The sequence below is a fragment of the Tinamus guttatus genome, unplaced genomic scaffold, assembly GCF_059628265.1.
Source record: "Tinamus guttatus ecotype Peru unplaced genomic scaffold, ASM5962826v1 Tinamus_guttatus_pri_ptg000858l, whole genome shotgun sequence".
Lineage (NCBI taxonomy): Eukaryota > Metazoa > Chordata > Aves > Tinamiformes > Tinamidae > Tinamus > Tinamus guttatus.
This window is the reverse complement of record NW_028289392.1, coordinates 50,089-68,086: the sequence shown is the minus strand read 5'-3', so window position 1 is coordinate 68,086 and position 17,998 is coordinate 50,089. Positions and strand designations below refer to the sequence as shown.

Below are 17,998 nucleotides of genomic sequence, written 5' to 3'. Positions count from 1 at the left end.
GCTCTTAACTAATCTGTCAAGGTCTTAAGTGTAAGGGTTGGGGGAGAAACTAAGAAAGTGCTATTTAACATGTGAACAAACACTAGTGAGTTAGCTACTAATTAAATATCCCATGGAAGTTGCAGAATTATCATTTCTCATATACAAAGGGATGTAATGGGCTTCCCTTATTTGCATAGCAGAGTCAGACTTGCTCCTTTGCACCAGGAAGCAAAGGAGACTTAAACACTTTTTAACACTTCATAATTTTGAAGATACCCTGGGGCACCTAATTACCATTGTGGTAGCTTATTTCTCTTATATACAGTTTTCCTCATCTTATTTGATGATCAAGAGATATTAGCCTAGGCTTGAACTATACTAGTAGAACCCCCACATACCTGTGAAAGGGGCTTTTAGGGCTTGCAACATCTGTCAGACCACAGACCTATTACTGTCATAGAACAACAACTTGTTTTAGGGGAGAAAAACAAAAAACAAACCAATCAACAGACCACCCACAAAAAAACCTCATGCAAAGAAAGCGACTCAAAATACCATTAACAGCATTATTTGAAAGGACAGAATAAGCCATACTTGGTTAGGCTTGTGCATTTAAGATGTTATGCATTTAGCCAGTTAAGCAGTCAAAACCAAGAACTGCTGAAAAATATGTTCCCCTGTATTATGACAACAGCACAGATGGACTTTTTGCCCATGTCATCAACAGGGCCATTCATTTAAATATCTCATGATCACATTCAGTTTCTTAGAAATCCTGACAGCTAGTGCTGTCAGGCTATTTGCTCTTAATGATTGAGTGTGAGCAGAATGCTCAAGTTTGTGTATTCGGGGATTTCCCCATAGTCTGGGTGAAGAGGCAGGACAAAGGGAGGGGAGAGACTGAGTGGAGCCATGAGTGAGTGGGACAAAAACAGCCATCTGCCAAGAGGTGAGGGCCTTTACAAAGGAGGGAAATAAGGGATTCCCCCACATTCTTCAGCAAGGGGGACAAAGGAATCAGGTGACCTTAGGTGAGAACAGATGGCAGGAGGCAGGAGTTTGGTATAGGCAGGCCAGGAAGGCTGTAACTTCTGAGTACCTTGGCCAATGGGGAAAAGGAGAGGACGTCCCTCGGTCGGGACATTAGGATAAAAGGGGGGCTGCGTCCCCCAGCAATTTGAGAGACCCCACAGGGATATGGCCGGTGGACTCTCCCTTTATTTGAATAAAGTTTTAGGACTCCTCTGTCTCCTTTTTGGACATACAGTTCTTGACAGCGAGATTCTCCACACAACTGGGGGCTCATCTGGGATCCTTCCACCTTCCAGGAACAGTGATTGGAGTCCATGGCACGCCCCACCAAAGCTTTTGGTGATTGACTCCTTTCCACGGCAGCCTGCACTGGACGACTGATTGGGTTCCCGAGACTGTCCAGAGACAGACGTGAAGCAGATCGGGTGATTCGCAGGTAGGACCGGGAGGGGGTCCTCAAGTAGTCCGACAGAAAGGACCACTTAGAGGAATGGATCAGGGGGATCCATAGGTAGGACCAGGAGGGTCCTTAAGTAGTCTGACAGAAAGGACTAGGTCTGACAGAAAGGACCTCTGGGTAGCGCTAAGCCCAACAAAGTCACACTGACAATATACCCACTGTCAGGCATATTGGCTAAACTATCTCACATCATAACTCTGTGAGTAATCTGAAAACTATCCAAGATGTCCACATAGCATTGCAAAGTAACTTAAATATCCAATTCATTCTAAAACTCCATTAAACCTAACTTCGGCATTAAGAGGATGGAGAGAAGAGGAGGGTTTAAGTAAGAACTAGACCAAAACAGTGTTTAATGTCAATTCATTGCAATTTGAAGGACTGTACACCAGTTTCATAAGCACTGCAGGAATTTCACAAAATAGGTAGATTAAAAATTTATTTACAGACACATCCAGCATGTTACACAATTGCAGTCATCCTTTTCACATTGTGAGCTGCTGTGTAGAAGGTTTCAACTCTACAAGAGAAAGTAGGAGAATTACCAGTTTTAAGAACTTGACATTAACTTTGAAATTATAAAAGCTATTTTATACTTTTTCTTTCACATAAGGAAAAACTAAGTAGCCAAAAAGCATCAGAATGGCAATGAACTTGACAGATTTCCTTCCGGTTATGAGATACCAGTGAGCATTATATTCCCTTCCAAGAGCTACTTGGGTCATCCCAGCTTCCCAGCAAGATTTGATACTTCTCAGATTATGGAGTTAGCAGTTCCAGTTATATGCAAAATAGGTTTCTACAATTTATCTAAACTTGACTGATTTTCAGCTGGAAACAGCATGCTTACAGAGTCCAAACAGTGTTTGAGGCTTGCTTTGTCTGTAAAGATCATCAGCACTGAAGTATCAGTTAATATAGCATCAGTTGTGATAAAATAGCCTTAAAAACCTTGTTCTAGGAGGTGCATTTTACACAGTAAACAAATGAGTGTTGTACATGGGCATCACAATTATTTAGCGTGGTAAAACTGAACTTCAGGAAATCTTGTTTCCCCATTTTAACAGGTACATCAGAAAGCATTTACAGTGTCATAGTTTCCTCATACTGTTTTGTTCACATCACATGTGCCAGATATTCCTACAGATTATAGCATTGTTTCTCTAGAGGTGGATTTTTTTTTTTTTTTGGCCAAATGCCATTCTACTGCCCATTTGCAGACGACCAAGAAGTTGCAGAGAAGCATGGTCTCTGGGCAGTCAGAGTTCAGAGAGAAAAGAGAGAGGAGGGCAGCAACTTCCGACCACACAATCTGAGCAACTGGTCTGGGAAGGTTTATAAATTGTAGTAACACTTGTAGGTGTGTTTTGACATGTTAATCTGCTTTGCTCACAGATTTAAGTCAGTTACCCAGTCAGCAGGAGTACATTCCATCCTCTTCACTTCTTAAGGAGCTGGTGTCTGACTATAAAAAAGGGGGCAGCAAAGCCACTTCCAAAAAATGCACACATTACTGCCAGTAGTTGCCACTTGTTTTCAATGGAAAATGGAATATTCTAGAAAAGAAATTAAATTTTAGCTTTGCAATCAATATAAAATATCTTAATTGCTTCCTCACTGCTTGATAATAGCAAGATGCCCAGGGGACTAACATGTAGATTCACACACCAAATATTCATTCTCAAAACAATTTTCCTCCCTCCTATGAAGGGAGGCCCACTTTGGCTGGATGTGATCACTGCAGGTCACCTGGTTCATCACCTCCAAGTAGAGTCAAATGAGACCAATTTGGTTAGGGTCTTTCTCCAGTGAAGTTCAAGCATCTCTGAGCATTGAGAACCCAGTTTGTCTATGACAGGAAATACTGGAACAGTTTGCATTCTGAAAAGGATATTCCTAGCATTTGATTGGATTTGCTTATGTTAGTTAGGCGTGTACAGTTAGTTTTTAAGCAACATTTTAAGACATCATGCTAAGCATATGGTACATCAGAAAGCATTTACAGTATTACTGTGTCCCCTCATACTACAATACTCATCATATGTAACACTGAGGCAGAAGGTAGCAGTGAAAGGAATGCAAAATGGCAAAAAGTCCAAAGCCCCCCACCCCATGCCAACCAGGGCACTGGCCCAAGGACAGCCATTACCCTGTGCCTGGCCACAACATCCACCTCACCAGGATCATAAGAGCCAATGACAGACCAAGCTCTCCCAGAGGCCTGCCAGGCCCTGAGCTCACCTTGGGCACCGCCCAGCAAGATGGGCCTGCACCACCCCCGGGTACCCAGGCAGACACCCTCATCCCCTCCGCAGCCCCGGCAAGGCGCTAACCCTCACCGGGAGCTGTGGCCCGGCTCAGCCCAGGCTGAGGCTGCAGCAGCAATGCCTACACGCCCACCACAGCATCCTTCAGGCGCACCTCTCCCACTGCCCCCTCCCTGAGGAGCCGTTGCCTGCCCTCCTGCGGGCAGTTGCTCGCTGTCCACCTCCACACAGGCCCCTTCCTCCCAGCAACCCCCAAGTCGAGGCCACCTCCCCACCTCACCTTCCTGGGTCCATCCTCATAGTGGTCCCTGCGAATGAGAGAGGTGGCAAACCTGCGCACCGCTGCAGCAAGCATGATGGTGAAAGCAATAAGGACTCTACAGTTCTGTGCCCTACATGACCTTCCTGAGCGAGAGGAGCAACAGCCACTAGGCGCAGCACCATGGGAGCTGTAGTACCAAGCCTATGTCGAGGTGAGAGCGGCCTCTGTATTACCCCAAGCCCATCTTGCAAATAGTGTAATTCAACAGATAAAATAGAGACTGCTGCTTGTTTGCAGGAGAACCAAACAGTAACAATATAAAAGTCACCATATGTGCTTAATTTATATCCCTGCAATACCACAGACACAGGTGTTTCAGCTTAGATTTTGCTGGTGGCCTTAGTTCTGGGAAATGGTAAGACACTAATGAAGATGGGCAGGACCAGTGATAAAGATATATGTAGCACTGCCTGCTTTTACGAGCTTTTTCTGGGGAATTTATTTTTAAAAGTTACAGCTCTAATGGGGGGGGGGGGGGCGGGCAGGGAAGGGAACAAAGCAATCAGAACAACAAAAAAAATCCTTTTTGCCTTAAGAAAGGGAATACCTGTTTCCCCCCCCCCTGACAATTTCTATCTGTTTCCAGGTATGCATCTGCGTTGTTTGTTTGCTTGTTTGTTTTTAATATATATACAGTATTTTAAAGCTAAACTTTTTTTTTAATGAGAAAATATTTTGATTGTGCTATCATAGCGCTAAAAGGATTTTTTTTTCCTCTCTCCCCACATCCTTTCCTTGTAGGTGTGTACTACTTAAACACAGGCTACCTAGCCTTCTCTGTGTGCTTGCCAACATACCACTTCTGTCAATGTAGGTTAGCTGCCATGAATTTGAACAGCAAGACATAATTACATTGTTTGCTACATAAAACATGTGCTTTGGAAAATAGGGAAGGAAAGTAATTAAGGAGCAGTAAGAAGGGATTATTAGTTGTGCAAGGTGGTGTTTAGATGCAAAAATCTGTATTCAAGAAGAGGTAGAACAACCTGACACAGTGAAGAAGTTTTTAAATATTTAAGGGATATTAAAGGAAAGTATTTGCATCAATCTTTGTGTCTTCTTGCACTTTAAATTTTATTTTTGTGAAGGATTTAATCTATGAATTATAAAACAAAAGGTCAGTGAACTTGCAAGATCTCTAGGTGCATTGATAAACCAGAGTTTAAGACTTGGGTTTTAGTGTCTTCAGCTTTGAGGTTTTAAGAACTGTTACTTGACTATGAACTTACATTTTTTTAAAAGCCACTTTTACAATTCTGCTGTTATGAAATGCTGCTGCATAAATGAAGCAGAATGTCCTTGATATTGTGTATCACATTTAACTATGTGCATTTTCTATCATATTTTCATTCAGTTAATATGCCAAATCACTCAAGATATTTTATTTACCAATGAGCCCTTCAATCCCTCCACTGGCCTGATCACTTTTGGTCTCTTCTCTAAACTTTCAAAAATGTTTTTGTAGACTGATGGTTAAATTGAATGTACCATTTCCTTATAACCATTATTATGAAATATTAAATATTCAAAATGTTGAATGTGAAATATGCTGATGGCTTCTAGTTTATGCTCTTTGTGCATTAACATTATTAGGTCACTTTATACCCTCATTTATGAGGCTGAGAGGTAAAATCTGCCTTAGCACAGATGAAATCACTCTCACATTTTTCTTTATTACCCTCCCCTTCTTTGTAACTGGCCATTTTTTGATCAGCATTCAAGCATGTTAAAAGGGCAGTTAGTTAAATCTTAGACTTAGTTACATTAGTGAGACTAATGTATTTGTTTACAGCATAGATGCATGTGCATATTTTTTTATATACATTTACATCTGTTATTCTGTTCTTCTAGTAGCAGTTTATCAGTAAGCCTATGCCCTGAATACTGAGGGAGAACTTAGTGCTGATGATGCATGTGATTATGATAACGTAGATTAACTGAAATGCTAGTTTGTAGTTTTTAAATTTTCTGATATAGTTGACAGAAACATTCTTCAATCTGCTGCTGCACCGTGAATATGAGACATGCTTTATAGTCAGATATCCAATGTTTCTCTTATATTGCTGCCTTTCCATAAAAAAAGGTGTTTTAAGTAGCATGTAAACACTTTATTTACCATAAATTTAGATAAATATACTGGAACAATAAAAAGGCGATTGTAGTAACATGTAAATACTGTTACATTAATCATGTATATTATTAATATTATAAGTATAATTTTAACAATTGATAAGCTTATAGATTTGTGTATGTTCTCCTTAAAGGTATGTTGTCCTATTGCTATTAACTTGTGAAATATCTTTAAAAATCCATGATTGCCCATAATTTTGGGCTACAACGGAAACTTCTACCATAAACACTTGCTTAAAATGTCAGTTTTAAGGGGAAGGGGATTTTAATTTTGTTTTCTATTTTAAAGGTTCAATGAATATATAGTTTTGTTTTCTCCTTAAATCTTCAAGAATAAATGAAAAATAAAATTATTTACTTTGACTTTTCTTCTCTAAGCATTTTTTTTAACCTCCTCTCCATTTTCTCTTTAGTTACGCATGTGTCCCACGAGTGCATTTGTGTCATTACAGTTGCTTCTTGGTATATTTCTGTGCAAGTATCTTTTTTCTTGAATTGTTAATCTGCCAGTTGTTCTTCTCTTGTCAATCTTAACTTTGTAATTCTGCTGTTTTTCTATCTTTCATGTCTGTAGTTTATGGACTCTTTCAAAGCTCTTTTCTGACAATTTAGAGCCCTTTAAAGGAAACTTGAAGCCCCTTGCTTAGGGATTCTGTGACAGCCTAAGCTTTGAGAGCTGTTTCCTTGGAAGCATCTTGCATGATGCACAACTACTGACTACATTTTGGTATGTGCTGGAATTTATGGTCCATAAACAAAGGTGAGCTCATAACATAAAAGTCTGGATCTGAATTGCTTCTTAATCTGTGATTTAAATTTGAAGGGGTCAGCAGGGACTGGTGTGAATGAGTTTATACTCCTGGTCTATGTGACAAATGAACTGATCTTGTTCCTTGTTAGTCCTGTGCCGGTGACAGATGGACCTTTGGTGGCAGTGTGGCCAAACCCGGGTCTGAAAGGAGCAGAGCTTTGCTAGCAGCTGGCCAGAAGGCTGTGATAGCCCATGCAGGTGCAGAAGAACCTTCTGCTGACATTCCTGTCTTTGCTCTGGCATTCCTGCTGTGTGGTGCTCTCTCCTCTGATCAGAGTGTCTTGCTGGTACTGCTCCTGCTAATTTACAAGATTTACCGCAATTACCATTCTTGAAAGCTAAAAAATAGTGAGTTATTTCATGAACACATAAAACAAGACTTTTTGGAAAGATTTAAAAAGACTCTTAAAATGAAATATTTGGCTCGCGCATAATTTGAGCTGGATACAAAATTAAAGTGCACTGTCATTCCTGACATTCATAAAAATAAGTTATTGCATATTGTTTCCTCCTCTTTATTTCTGAACACAGATCAGTTTGAAAGAAACTAGATGCTTTTTTTCCCTTGTTTCTGAGGGTGCTAGAAGGCGTGCTCCATGTACAAATAAGAATTCATCCAAATACTAGTTAATGGTGGAGCTAAAGATGCTCATCTCATAAGCTTATAATGTATAATAAATATAAACTTTGCACTCAAGTAACTGGACTTTTGTGAAAAGGGGAACCTATAAATCTGTTTCATCTTTTAGTGCTGTTTCCTTGTGGTCTTTTGAACATCTAATCCCTAGCCATTTTGAAAGTTATTGCATTTATGCAGGATTTGACACCCCCCCCCCCCCCCCCAAAAAAAAAAAAAAAAAAAAAAAAAAAAAAAAAAAGGGATTTTTTTTTTCTCTACTATGTCCAGAATTGTGTTAGCTTAGACTCCGACTCAAGAGTCCTGACTCTTGTGTCTAGCCTTCAGGGTCATGCATTCCCAGCTAGGTGCATGTACAAGTTCTCGGACACAAGTTCCCTGATATGTCAGTGATAATTTAGTTGGAACTAGATTTTTTTTTCCCTGCCTCTGATTTCCTTTGAAAACTAGGTTACTTTTTCTAACTAAATTGCAAGTCTGGAGATTATTTCCATTTATATCCTCAGACAGGTCTCTTGTATTTTAGCTGTTTTGAATATTGGCTCATTAGCATGTACTGCTATAGTAAAAATAAGATCCTAAATTTGTGCGGTGTGCAGCACGGTGGGATATTTAATGAAACTGCACAAAAGACATTTTAGGCTGCTCTTTTTTCTTTTTTGTCTTGACGTAGACACACACCAGTGATGTATCTATGCTTTTTCTCGCTGTTACTTGCAGAAAGCTCAGGGTTAGAGTCCTGAAATATGTCTGCATGTGCTTATGTGTCATGGGGTGCATTTTTCTAAGCTGTAGAGAGGCAACTGAATCGCAGGCCATGTAAGTGATGGTCACTTATTGCTTCAGGTCTGCATGTGCATGTCTTCAGCTCGTGTTTGAGCATGATCCAACTGACCCATGCAGTTGTTGGGTTTCTGAGTCGTAACCACAAGGTAGCCAGCCTGACTATGCTGCTTCCTTGGTACTCACTTGCTTCAAGCGTGTGCAAACAGCTTCTCTTTTGAAGTTGGCGTGAGTAAACCTGAGACTAGGAGCTCGTTTCTACCATTTTACTGGAAGCGCAGGCAGCTCCAAGGCCAGAAGCAGCGTTCGTGCTGTTGGGTGGGTGGTGCACCTTGTGAAGAAACGGACTCGGTCTGGGATGCAGTGAGACAACTTTATTTTCAAACCAACTTCTTTTTATATTCTCTTAACACAAGTGTTGCAAAGCTTACAACCAATCAGCATATTGCCACCTGTGCGGTTGTAAATATCTTATTTTCCTGGCTTTGTTTACAAGACATTCTCATGGGGGGGGGGGGGGGGGGTTGCAATCCTCCTCCTTTTCTTGCTCTATTCTTTATCTGCTGCTAAGACTGACATCCTATCTGCTAACAAGGCATCTATTACCTACTGACAAGGTACTATTGTCTTTGAAACAAGCCTCCACAGGTGCTGAAAACAGAGCAACTTTACAGATGGTTTGTCTGGGATCTCAGGTGTACATCTGGAGGAGATTCACCCAAGTGATACTTATGCTTCCGTTTTCTGTAAGTTCATTTTTTCTTGCCCTAGCCACTTAGTCTTAATGATTTAATCCCTTTTGCCGTATGAAAGGATGTATAAAAATATAACACATAATATTGCAAAATATAACTTGGCTCATTGCTGAGTATTGCTGATGCAGTACTCAATGAGCTGCAGTATTTAAGGTTATCTTCAGTCAGAATTAATAAGGCTGAATAAATCTGTCTCTTAGGTGTAGCTGTCAAAATGAGAATGTCTCTCCTGAGAGTCTGCCTAGTTATGGAGGGTGATTGTCTTCCAACACTAGCAATAAAACACTTATTTCTCGGAAGCTCATTGTATTTGTGAGAGCTGTTGTCCATGCCAAGAGATGTGCTCAGGGGTGCATGAGAGGCATCTTGATACCTGGATGGAAATCGGTTGTCATTTTCTTTAATCACTCTGATCTTCCTGAGAAAAAAAGCTTTATAACTAAAGCTGAGTTGCATTTTGTACTTTAATGTAGTTGTACCTGTGTTGTATGTGAATTGTACAAAGAGGTATGTACAAAAAGAAATCTTATGTTTCAAGATTTCAAATCTGAAATCTTATTTTTATACATATCACAGAATGCTTAGGGTTGGAAGGGGCTTCTAGAGATCATCTAGTCCAACCCCCCTGCTCCAGCAGGGACACCCAGAGCACGTGGCACAGGGTGGCATCCAGGTGGGTTTGGAAGATCTCCAGAAAAGGATACTCCACAACCTCTCTGGGCAGCCTGTTCCAGGGCTCTGTCACCCTCACAGAAAATAAGTTCTTTCTCACATGGAGGTGGAACTTCCTGTGTTTTGACTTATATTTGTTACCCCTCATCCTGTCACTGGCCACCACAGAGAAGAGCCTGGCCCCATCTTCCCTACAATCACCCCTCAGGTACTTGAACATGTTGATCAAATCTCCTCTCAGCCTTCTCTTCTCCAGACTAAACAGGCCCAGCTCACTTAGTCTGTCCTCATAGGATAAGTGCTTCAGTCCCTTAATCATCTTTGTGGCCCTACGCTGGACCTTCTCTAGAAGCTCAATGTCCTTCTTGTACTGGGGAGCCCAGAACTGCCCCCAATACTCCAGGTGTGGCCTCACCAGAGCTGAGGAGAGGGGCAGGATCCCCTCCCTCAACCTGCTGGCAATGCTCCTCCTGATGCAGGCCAGGATCCCATTAGCCTTCTTGGCCATGAGGGCACACTGCTGCCTCATGGTTAACTTGTTGTCAACCAGCACTCCCAAATCGCTCTCTGTGGAGCTGCTTTCCAGCAGGTCAACTCCTGATCCGTCCTGGTGCCTGGGGTTATTCCTCTCCAGGTGCAGGACCCTGCACTTGTCCTTGTTGAACCTCATGAGGTTCCTCTCTGGCCAACTCTCCATCCTGTCTAGGTCCCTCTGAATGGCAGCACAGCCCTCAGGAGTGTCGGCCACTCCTCCCAGTTTAGTGTCATCTGCAAACTTGCTGAAGGGTGCACTGTGTGCCTTCGTCCAAGTCATTGATGAACAAGTTGAAGAGCGCCGGGCCCAGTACTGACCCCTGCAGGACAGCACTGGCCACAGGCCTCCAACCAGACTCGTCCCCATTTATCACCACCCTCTGGGCTCTGCCATCCAGCCAGTCCTCAATTCACCTCACTGTCCACTCATCCAGTCCACACTTCCGAAGCTTTCCTATGAGGATGTTATGGGAGACTGTGTCAAAAGCCTTGCTGAAGTCAAGGCAGACAACATCCACAGTTCTCCCATCGTCCATCCAGCTGGTCACCTCATCGTAGAAGGCTATGAGGTTCGTCAGACACGACTTCCCCTTGGTGAATCCATGCTGACTACTCCTGATCACCTTCTTTTCCTTGACATGCCTAGAGATGGTCTCTAGGATGAGCTGCTCCATCACCTTTCTGTGGAGGCATAGTACCTTGTCAGTAGATAATAGATACCTTGTTAATAGTTAATCACAAGAATGCCTTAGTAGTGCACGGTTGATGGGCTGACCCGCAAGGACTAATGTCTTATCAGCAAAGAGCAAAGCAGGAAAAGGAGGAATGTCTTGTCAGCAGATGAGGAACAAAGCAAGGAGAAGAAGATAACCACAACTGCACGGCTGGCAAGATGCTGATTGGTTGTAATCTTTGCAACACTTGTGTTAAAAGGGTATAAAAGAAGTTGGTTTGAGAATAAAGTTGTCTCACTCTGCATCCCAGACTGAGTCCGTTCTTTCGCAAGGTGCAACACCTTTCCAGGGACAGAGGTGAGGCTGACTGGCCTGTAGTTTCCCAGCTCCTCCCTCTTGCCTTTTTTGAAGACTGGAGTGACGCTGATTTCTTCCAGTCCTCCAGCACCTCCCCCGCCCTCCATGACCTCTCAAAGACGATGGAGAGCGGCTGAGCAATGACCCCTGCCAGTTCCCTCTGCACTCTTGGGCGTGGGAGCATATCTAAGTAATGGAGGCTTCCCGATAGAAGATGGATACGATGAGCCGGACTAAGACCAAGGCAAAAAGATCGTGGGAAAGTCACCAGCTGGAAGAACACAGAAGTAGGAGAGGAAGAACCTGTAAACAAGCTTATCAGTGCAGAATAGAGGACTGTGTGCGGGCCAATCATGTAAATGTGTGCCCCGATATCTACAGCCAACATAGTACAGTAGAAGACGCATGGACAGTAGTATGCAACCAATCGCAATGTAAGCGTACGCGTGGTTAGATGACTTAGCAGAAATGTAGTAGATAAATAGAGTGCTGTAACGCGAATAAAGCGATTTCTGTTAGACTCATATTGAAGCCTTCAGGAGTCGTGTCTGGCCTCCCGCAGATGGTGACCCCGACGTGATGTGCTGAAAGCATTTGAAGTGGGACACCCCGATGGGAGCACCCGGCTGGGGAACGGCTCAGTGGGACCAAGGTCCGGGACGGATTGGGTAGCAATCCGTGAAGATTTGAAGATTCGTTGCAATGGTCACCTGGTGGAGGTGAGCAGGTGGGACAGGAGATGGGGCAGTCAGTAACTAAGGAAGAAAGTGCAATTGTTAAGCTCCTCCTGCATATTCTCTCTAAGAGAGGAATTAAGTATGATGAACAGACCCTCTGCAAGCTTTTGATCTGGTGCAGAGAGAATGGGTTCAAAGCTGAGCCCCACCTACCATTCGATGTGGAGATGTGGGAGAACGTGGGGCTGCAGCTCTGGGATCATATCGCTGATGGGGATAAGCAGGCCAGGGACCTTGCTACTACATGACAGCTGGTCCTATCTACCTTATCCGACATGAAAGCAGAAAAGAAAGTGGCCGCCGGAGCCACGGCAGCCTTTGCGAGCACTTCAGGAACGGGACTGCCATGCCACCAAAAATCGCTGGTGTTTGGAGATCCATTGCCAACACCCGCGTCCGCGTCCCCGCCCATGTCCGCGCCTGCGCCGTCTGCGCCCCCGCTTCCAGACCCCCCCGGAGAGCTTGAAGAACAGCCCGGCTGGGTCCAGGACTTGTTGGATCGCCTTGAAAACTTACAGAAGGGGGCCGGGGAAGTGAAAGCGAATGAGACCAAGGAGACAGTGGTGCAGGGAAAAGCAGATTGTGATCCCCAAAGTCACTGGAAGGAGATGAGACTGTCATTAGTGAGGCAAGGAGCGTTGTCAGCATTTCCTGTAATAGTGGGTCCTCGGGGTCAGCCAAATCAGTGGACACCTTTATCATTTGATTTAGTGAAAGAGGCACGTAAATCGGTGCAGCAATACGGCTTACATGGTCCCTTCACCCAGGCTATTGTTAGTTCAATTCTATCAAATCACTTGCTGACAGCTTTTGACCTGTGCCAGCTCCTGTAGGTAATTTTGACCTCTATGCAAGAAATCCTATGGTGCTCCTGCTGGACAGAGGACTGTGACATTGAAGGCCTCAATAACATGGAACGGTGTGACGGGGATCCGTTGCGCCTAGGAGGGCCTGTTGCCTTAATGGGATCTGGAAATTTTGCTAACCCTGCAGATCAAGCACAACTTCCGCCTGAGGTGCTACGCATGTTGGCGGACTTAGCCAGGGAAGCTTTGCGATCTATACCTGAGGATGGGAAACCGATCCCACCTTACACAAAGGTAAAACAAGCGAGAGGCCCTAGAACGCACCTCTCTGACTCCAGAAGCGAGAGAAGCCATACTGATGTCTTTAGCGGTTGAGAACACTACTGTGGAGTGTAAGCGAGCGCTTAGAGTACTACCACGGGATGCCTCGATCGTGCAAATGATGGAGGCTTGTGAGCGTATTGGCTCGGATGAGCAAAAGGCGGATTACATGGCACATGCATTTGCAGCAGCCGTACGACCTTTAGTTAACAAAAACAACCCACGCTGCTTTAAGTGCGGACGCGCCGGTCATCTCAAAGCCCAGTGCCAGTTCAATAAAAGGGGCGGCGGATATGCGTTTAATGGAGGTTGCAATAGATGTGGGAGGTTTGGTCACTGGGAGAAGGAGTGCCGCTCCCAGGCACATGCAAACGGAACCAGGTTGGGAAATGGGAAGGCGAGCACGCTGGGATCTTGCGCGCTGATGAAAGTAAGATCCCGGGGAGCTTGGCTAGCATCACCGCTGCCACAACAGGAAGTGCCGGAGTGGACATTGCCCTCGCAGTAGATGCAATGCTCACCAACTCGAGTGTACAATGCCTCCCATCCACTACTTGCAGCCCGCTGGGAAAAGGATTAAGTGCACTACTGTTAGGTCGCTCATTGGTTACACGCAAAGGCCTTTTTGTATTGCCTGGCGTGATCGATGCGGACTTTATGGGTACCATTCATGTGATGGTCTGGACCCCCAGTCCGTCGATTCATGTTCCGGCTGGGGAAAAGATCGCACAGCTAGTGCCGTTTTTTTGCATGCGTTCCCAAATCTAAATCAAAAATCAGAGGGAAACCGGGTTTTGGCTCAACCGGGACCCCTGAAATACACCTGGCAATGGACATCTCAAAACGACAACCAATGGAACGGGTAACATTAAAACACCCATGTGGGCATCAGACATCAATGTTAGTGGACACTGGGGCGGACGTAACGATTGTCAGTGTGGCTGCCTGGCCTCACACCTGGCCATTGGAAACTCAATCGATTCCTGTTATGGGGGTAGGTGGAGTGCAAACAATGCGTGTTAGTAAGGAGCTAGTTCAATGCTGTATGGCAGATGGCAGATGTTGCAGTATTAAACCATATGTCACCAATGCACCAGTATTGCTGCTAGGACGAGACGCGCTAAGCCAGCTAGGTGTGCGATTGGTTACTGATCAACAGGTTTTCTAGTGGTGGTCACTGGAAGAGAGCGACCGGTGATAAAATTATCCTGGACGTCTAGTACACCTGTCTGGGTTGACCAGTGGCCACTGTCTACAGAAAAGGTCGCTCACTTACAAGCATTAGTACAAGAGCAATTAGAATAGGGCCATATACAGCCTTCAACTAGCCCCTGGAATACGCCTGTCTTTACTATCCCGAAAAAATCTGGGAAGTGGCGATTGCTGCATGATTTGCGGAAAGTAAATGCAGTTATGAAAGATATGGGAGCATTGCAACCAGGCTTACCATCGCCTGTGATGATCCCAAAAGACTGGGACATCTTAATAATCGATTTAAAAGATTGTTTCTTTACCATACCATTGCATCCTGAGGATCATGAAAAATTCGCGTTCTCTGTACCCTCAGTTAACAAACAAGCCCCTATGCAGCGATATCATTGGGTAGTGCTTCCCCAGGGTATGAAAAATTTGCCCACCCTGTGCCAGCTCTATGTCTCGTGGGCATTAACTCCCATCCGTCAGATACACCCTGAACTACTGATCTACCATTATATGGATGATATCTTAGTAGCCAGAAAGCATCTGAAGGCAGAAAGTCTGCTGACAGAGATGGAAAAGATCCTAGGAGCGGGAGGTCTACAGATAGCACCAGAGAAAGTACAACGGCAGCCAGCTTGGCAGTACCTGGGCTGGGAGATTACCAGAACAGTTGTTAGGCCACAAAAGCTCTTTCTGCGAACAGAAGTCACTACCCTAAACGATGTGCAGAAGCTCCTGGGCGATATTAATTGGGTACGCTCGGTCTGTGGTATTTCCAACGCGGATATAGAACCCCTCGTACAACTCCTTCGTGGGGGAGGCGGAGTTGATGCCCCACGTGAGTTTTCCCCCAAAGCAAAACTAGCACTACAAAGGGTATCCGAAAGGGTATCAACCGCATATGCCAGTCACTGGGACCCTGATGAACCGATGGGTTTGCTCTTGCTAAACCACAACCACTACCCGCTGCTGCTATTAATGCAATGGTTTGAGGACAGAGATCCCCTTCATATACTCGAATGGATTTTTTTTTGCCTATTCAACCCAAGCGTACGGTGACAACTCGTTTAGAAGCTTTTGCACAGCTGATAATGAAAGGATGATCGCGGGCAGTGGAAATAGCAGGATTTGAACCCAGTTTTATCGTTGTGCCATTGGCTGCAGAATACCTACAGTGGGCTTTACAGAACTCTGTGCCACTTCAAAGTTGCCCTCTTGGACTATCCAGGGCAGATTAGAGTCCACCTGCCACCCCATTGTTTTATAGCCGCGGTCAAACTTGGACAGTTCGAGGAGTACCCTCCTCGGCGATCCCCAACGCCAGTTAAGGGAGTGACTGTGTTTACGGACGCCGGAGGGAGATCACAGAAGTCAGCATTAACCTGGAAAGAGGGAAACGTCTGGAAGGAGGTGGTGCTATCGGACTTTAGTGGTTCCACTCAACAACTAGAACTACGTGCTGTCGTCATGGCTTTTCAGTGCTGGCCGGATCAGGCCCTGATTGTGGTCTGTGACTCCCTGTATGCAGTAGGTATTGTTCAACGCATGGAACGCGCAATTCTGAAAGAAGTTAGCGATGCAGCTCTGTTTGCCCTCTTTAAAACACTCTGGCTCATGCTCGACATACACGAGGCGCCATATTTTATTACACACGCACAAATTTACCAGGTGAGCTGTCAGAGGGAAACCAACGGGCAGATCGGCTGGTAGCTCCAGCATGGACAGGCCCCACGCCGGATAAGTTTCAACAGGCTCAGCGTTCCCATCAATTTTTCCATCAGTCTGCCAAGGCGCTATGACGACAGTTTAACCTGACAGACGCTGCGGCACGAGGGATTATACAAGCTTGCCCTGATCGTCAGCAATTCATGGGTGGCCGCCCGACTGGGGTGAATCCCAGAGGTACCGGTCCGTTGGAACTGTGGCAAATGGACGTTACCCATATACCGGAGTTCAGCAGACTAAAATATGTCCATGTGTCAGTCGACTGCTTTTCTATGGCCGTCTGGGCCACGGCACAGACAGGTGAATCCAGCAAATATGTCCAACGCCACATGCGAGTGGCTATGGCAGCATTGGGAGTCCCACAAAGGGTAAAAACTGATAATGGGTCTGGCTATGTCACACGAGGGACACGAGTTTTTCCATCTTTGGGGCATAGAGCATGTTACGGGCATTCCACACTCCCCTACTGGGCAGGCCATAGTGGAACGTATGAACCAAACGCTGAAATGCCAGCTGCAAAAACAACAAGGGGGAGAATTGGGAATTATGCCTGCAGAGAGATTGGCAGAAGCAGTATATGTTTTAAAGTTTTTGAGATTACCCCAAGACAGCCTAGTCCCTCCGATGGTCAAACACAGGGCTGGGCTAAAGGGAGCCCTGACAGAAGTAAAATTGGGCCCGTGTAAGGTGATGCTGAGAGACTGGAACACGGGAAAATGGACGGGACCTTTGGACTTGATAACCTGGGGAAAAGGGTATGCTTGTGTCGTTACAGATACTGGAACCAGATGAGTGCCAGAAAAATGGGTGAGACCTTGGCTGGAAGCAGACTCGCATACATCAGATGTAGCAGGCAAGCAACCGGTACCCTAGCTGTGGAAAGTGTGAGCCTGCAGAAGGAAAACATGGGAGGAAGAAGTGTTACCGTTATTATTAGCTGTATATTGTGGCTTTTAGGAGGTAATGTTGCTTTTAACGCTATTATAGGAGCTGATGCTGCTTTTAACGCTAATGGATATGTTATGCTTCTTAGGCGGATTGTTAATTATACCCAAATTAAGAGTCGTTGGCTTTGTGGGACAGCAGATCAATTTGATGCAGTGGTGTTAGGTATTCCTCTAAGCAACTGGAAAGACCTGAATCCATATAGCCTACTCAATACGTCATATCAGTGTACACAGGAGAGTGTCGCAATGGAAGGAAAGCCCTTTATACTTCAATTGGTTAGTAACACGGTGCCTTATATATATTATAACTTATCAGGCCCGAATCTAGGCAGCTTTCAAAACAAAACAGGCCATTGGACGACCATAAAGCTTAAATTGAACCATAGCGGGGATATAAATTCTGCAAATAGCTATTCTGTGGGAGTAGGAGACCTGGAAGAGCCACCACAAATACATATCTAATATTGATCAGTCCGGAAAAATACTCATGGATGTCCAAGACATTTGGGATCACGCAAAGATTTTGCATAAAGTCACAGAGGATGAGGGTCTGTCATGGTTGGACAATTCATTAAATGGATGGGGTATTTCGGGATGGTTTCGCTCGTTATTTATAGGTGTTGGGATGGTGCTGTTGATTCTATGTTGCATTCTACTAGTTGTGCCTTGTTTATTGAAATGTGTATCCAATCATAGAATCATAGAATGCTTAAGGTTGGAAGGGACCTCTAGAGGTCATCTAGTCCAACCCCCCTGCACACGCAGGGTCACCTAGTGCACGTGGCACAGGACTGCATCCAAGTGGGTTTTGAAGATCTCCAGAGAAGGAGACTCCACAACCTCTCT

General features: G+C 44.7%; 1 long non-coding RNA gene and 1 other non-coding gene across 2 annotated transcripts; both read right to left on the bottom strand.

Moving 5' to 3' along the window:
* Positions 1–1,900: 1,900 nt before the first annotated feature.
* On the bottom strand, positions 1,901–3,014 carry LOC148591348 (uncharacterized). The gene is made up of 2 exons (XR_015914088.1): positions 2,885–3,014; positions 1,901–1,994 (listed from the first exon to the last, which is right to left on the bottom strand). It is a non-coding gene; the product is annotated as an uncharacterized LOC148591348 (long non-coding RNA).
* On the bottom strand, positions 2,543–2,605 carry LOC148591349 (small nucleolar RNA Z39). The gene has a single exon (XR_015914090.1). It is a non-coding gene; the product is annotated as a small nucleolar RNA Z39 (small nucleolar RNA).
* Positions 3,015–17,998: the final 14,984 nt, after the last annotated feature.